Genomic DNA, 5,000 nt, shown 5'->3' on the forward strand with positions numbered 1-5,000 from the left:
CGTGGACGTAGGTTTGGTGGGTGTCGAATCCAAGTCAAGAAAGTGTAAAGTTCCCGCTGGTCTGAATAATTTGCACCCTCTTCGTATTATACTTCTATGTTTTTCCCGTCAAATGCTTCAATTTTTGGTTCAGCACTTCCAACGTCTAGTAGCGGATCCGGGAACTGGAGCTTGCTAAGAAATGTCAGCAACCGTTACGCCTTTTCGTCGAGTGGTGGTGGTGGGCCCACACTATAGCCCGGCTATCTGATGTCGCGTCGCTCGTTTCGCCGCCGCGCTGCTCCGTCCGCCGGCGCTCCGGTCCGGTGGTCGCGTCCAGCGAGTACCCCGTCCGTCTATACATGGGACTGTACAGTCTGTTATGATTTCGCGTCTGCGTTCTCTGTTTAGCAGCATGCATGCTTCACCGAACTGTGCTCTCTCTGCATAATAGTATTTATCTCTGTGCCCGCCCTCTAGCGCTGAGAAAAGCTGCAAGGCGTCCGGCCGTTTCTCCGTTTCACAAGAGTTACTCTTACGAGAAACTTTTGAAGTTCACTTTATGAGAGACTTCATGAAATGGATTTTACTTCTCTTTAAAAGTCTATCATAGAGCTACATACGGGAAACATTTCATGGAAGTCTTATGAGAGACCTTTGGCTCGTAAGACACACTTATGCGAGACTTGATTATGACACGGATTTCACTTTGAACATACCTTGAATATAACAAAATCATCATACCTCGGAAGTATGCTTTAAGTTATCAAATGCATAATAAGTCCTTAGACACCAAACTTATTTGCCCCCTCTGCACCAATAAAGATGATTAATTTTTGTGTGATAGGCTCTGTGCTAAACAGCTAGAATACATGGACAGTCGAAAACTTCATGTGGGTTAAAATCATCTATCTTTCTTGCCCTAAAGTTCTTAATAAAGTCTCTCAGATCTATACATTTATAATGAGCGGCGTTTTGGTCATTCTGAGATAACATAAAGACTTTTATGTGATGACTTCATCTAAAACGGACTCCAGGGGTTGCTGACTCTTCTTCCTGCATTTCAAAGATATTACAGACTGCAGAACCTGAATCTTACATCTCTTCTTCACCGTGGCATCGGTGAAAACATTATATATTATACTCTACATGGGGAATAAAGATGGACTAACGTAATTATGGCCGGCCCACTGTGAAGGATATGTGGAAAAAACCCTGGTGCTATATTAAAAAAAACACACACACACACACACAAAACAACTTGTGTAATAAGTAGGCCCTAAGCCTATTGATATAAAAAGTCAAAAGATTTTCTTCTATCGTCTATCACAGACAATGCAAGAAAGATTGCTCTGTTCATGCTTTGATTGCTGTTTGTAACCATCCTTTGCCTGTCTCAAATTTTCTGTGACATAAATGTTTAATATATATATATATATATATATATATACATACATATTACATAAAAGGCACCTATGACTCAAATGGTCACTTAATTATTGTCTGATTTAAATCATCTCATTTTTCTATTTAACAGCTGTCATAAATGCTACAACCAGTACATCAGCACTGATAAAGGAACATTTTTGGTCTTGTTCTGAAATCATTTTTATGACAAAATCATAGTCATAAAAGCATAATTATTTTTAAGCCATGCAACATACCTCAACATGGTTTGTGTTTTTTTCAGAAGAGCAAGAGAATCTGGCTTCTACTTTTACATGCTGACTTATAAAAGGTAACCAATAGAAAAACATGAGAAAAAATAAGACTCTCTCTTTACATAGATATGTAATTGAGTAAACATATATCATATTTTTATACATACTTTGATTTGTTTGGCAACTTGTATTTGCTGGTTGACTCTCACTTTCTCTTTGTTGTCTCTTCTTGGTACACCAGGTAAGGGCTCGCCGCTTGTTCAGCCCCCACTGTTGCTATTTCAGAAGAGCAAGTGAATCTGGCTTCTACTTTTACATGCTGACTTATAAAAGGTAACCAATAAAAAAACATGAGAAAAAATAAGACTCTCTCTTTATCCCTTGGTTGTTCCTGATCTTGTTTGATGTTGCCTCCCTATTCATCCTTATCCTTCACACGTTGCCCCCATGATCCTTGGGATCATCACTGACCCTCCTGTGCCTTTTGTCTGTCCACCTTCCTGCTTTAATCCCCTCCATGCTTGTTGGGCTCCTTGCCCGCGACTTCTAATCCTTCCCTTTTGTTTTCTTTGTTCTGTGTCCCCAGCCCTCCCCTGACTGGGCTTGTGTGTGTAGTCCTTATGTGATTGCCTTCCCTGCCTGTGTGTCATTTTGCCTGACAAAGATTCTGCTATGATCGAGAGTTAACTCCCTTTTGATGCCAAATAAAAATGTCAAAACATACATAAAATACAATAATGTATGTAAACGATTTCTTTCCAAGGGTCATGGCTGTGCAGCTATGACCTCATGTTTCAGCCATGTGTGTGGCTGTAACCTGTCTTATATTTACATGTATTATTTATCTTATTTTTTTTTTTTACATCAATATCTATTCTGAGGTCAAAATACTTTCTTCTGGCTTTATTTCTTTGCAAATCTGCTTCCACTTCAATATCACTCTACTGAATTGATAAGATGTAAGAATCATGTTCTGTGATATTTTATTTCTTAATTAAGACGTGGGCAGCATAGGCAGAATTGTGTCAATTTAGTGGGTTTGACCCTACATGTAGATTGTCCCAGTACAGGAACTTGCTTGGAGGATAGATGATTTTAATATGGGATGATGCAAAGAGAAGACTAGAGAGAATGATTGGAAGATACTTGGAGATGGATGTTTAACTCAGACCGAGTCATATAGACACAGGTGGATTGGTGCCCTAAACATTCGGTAACATAATGTGGTGATGATGATGACATAGATCATACTAAAAGACAATTTTTAGATGAGAGATGAGGACCTTAAACCACAAACAGGGATGATATCGAAGTTTGTTGGGAAAAAAAAAAAAAACGGAAATCAAAATTTTCAGGTGATTTCGATACATGGAAAAGGCAAAATGTGTATAGACTTGAGGGGGAAAAAAAAATCTGAAATCAGATTTAAATCTACAGGCATGAGCCTGCATAAAGTTGTTTGAAACTGGAATGGCATGTGTGTGTGTTCGTCTTATCTTTTTTTTTTTTAAATTGTTGTAAATATATGGGGGTCTTTTGTTGAGAAGATCTTTAGTTTGATTTGGTTCGATTCCGGTACTTTTTATGCTTTTTATTGGGGTGGCAGTCCAGGTACAGCAAACAAAACAAAACACACATGCACACATAGTGATAGATACAATTCAATACAGGAATGGTCCACTCTGTAACATCGATAACTGTAACCACAGCATGGCATACTTTTTTTTTCTCTCTCTCTGGTGGCACATTCGAACCACAAAAATCTTTATAATTGTTTCGCGAGAGATGATGTATGTGTGTGCATGAGTGTGTTCGTATTGCAGTTCTGCAATTATACACTCCACTACAACATCTACTCACTAATTTAAGTCGAATACACTGTACAGAAAAACAAGACATCAGGCACTCCGGGCATACATTGTAGATCAGATGGTTTTATTGGATGCTCTGCTGCACCGAGGCGAGTTGTCGGAGCAAGTTACTGATGGGGTTGTGACACACTCTGCTCTTTTCAAACAAAGAGCAATTGGTATTTATACATCTACGGGAGGTGACTCACCTCTTTTGGTATCAGACAGTGAAACAAGTGGTCAGTGTTGACAAGCAGTTACCTTGTTTTGAGATTATTTATGGGTGGCCTTATTTATGTATATTACAGTGGGCAGCCTAAGAAGACGAATGGACGTCAGGTGGTAGAGAACTGAGTTCCACTTAAGGGCTTTTTACACTTGTAAATTTTTGCTTAGCCCCGGACCAACGGTGGGGCTAAGGGGGGGCCTTAGCCCCACCGTTGGTACGGGACTATCCTTAGCCCACTTTCTGTTTACACTCGTTTTTGCCAAAGTGGGCTAGCCCCACCGATAGTACGGTACTATCTGGCCCTGCAAAATAGCAGGGGTTAGCACCGCAATTGCGGTGCCAAGCAAGTGAGTGTAAACAGAACGAAAAAATAATCCTGGGCTAAGCGACGGAGACGAAATCCGACCCTCACTGACCAATCAGAAACGAGGTAATCAAGTGCTGCCGGTGCGTGCGTGTACGTGTACAGTACACAGCGTAATTATGAATATTCATGTGGTTTGGAAAGTCCGGGGCTAAGAAATACGAGTGTAAAAAGGTCAGTTTTCTCCTTAGCCCCGGACAAGAGATAGTACGGGACTAATTGGCGAGTGTAAAAAGCTGAAAAAATTGGTACGGGACTAACGATAGTCCTGGGTCAGAGAAAGTCCGGGGTTAAGAAACACAAGTGTAAAAAGCCCTTTAGAATACTAGGAATTGAGTCCGTCATAACACTGCGGACAGACACACTGGCGAGCAGAGGCTCGCAAATCATCATTAGATAGTTTGTAGAGAAAATACAGGGAAGCTGATCGTTTAGGAGAACACGCAGAGATGACCCACAGAGAGAGGGGGAGAGAGAGTGGGAAAGACGGAGAGATCAGAGCGGAGAGAAGGAGATTGAGGAGGAGAGAGAAGCAGAGAAAAGTTGAGCTGCTACAACTGAAATTTGGTAGTCCAAAAAGAAATGCATCAGCTCAAAATGAATGGAAACAAAGAACCCTTTGTGGATATCTGGTAGCCTCACATCAATATTAAGTGGCCTCAGCCACAGAGCACTGGTTATTTTCAGCCTTGCTATAACTAATGGTTGACCATTCTTCCTTCACGCAACAGAACAGTAATTAGTTAATGTGAAAGAAAAACAGTATCATGACAATGATTATAATATACAGGTTTTGTTAATTGTTTAATATCATAATTTCTTTTGGAAAGAAAGAAAATCAAAGAGATTGATTATCAACCATTCAGAACAAATCACAATTTTTTCTTCCGAAATAATTTTGATGCATTTAAGTACAA

At 40.0% G+C, this 5,000-nt stretch overlaps 1 protein-coding gene across 1 annotated transcript in view; it reads left to right on the forward strand.

The window, feature by feature from the left end:
* Positions 1-1,956, forward strand: part of LOC140236983 (uncharacterized) — a 59,596-nt gene extending 57,640 nt beyond the window's left edge. The window contains exon 4 of the transcript XR_011901816.1: positions 1,882-1,956. The gene's annotated coding sequence lies outside the window, so the exon portion shown is untranslated. The remainder of the gene's footprint in view (positions 1-1,881) is intronic.
* Positions 1,957-5,000: the final 3,044 nt, after the last annotated feature.

Source organism: Diadema setosum, chromosome 13 (genome assembly GCF_964275005.1).
Source record: "Diadema setosum chromosome 13, eeDiaSeto1, whole genome shotgun sequence".
In the NCBI taxonomy this organism is placed as follows: Eukaryota; Metazoa; Echinodermata; class Echinoidea; order Diadematoida; family Diadematidae; genus Diadema; species Diadema setosum.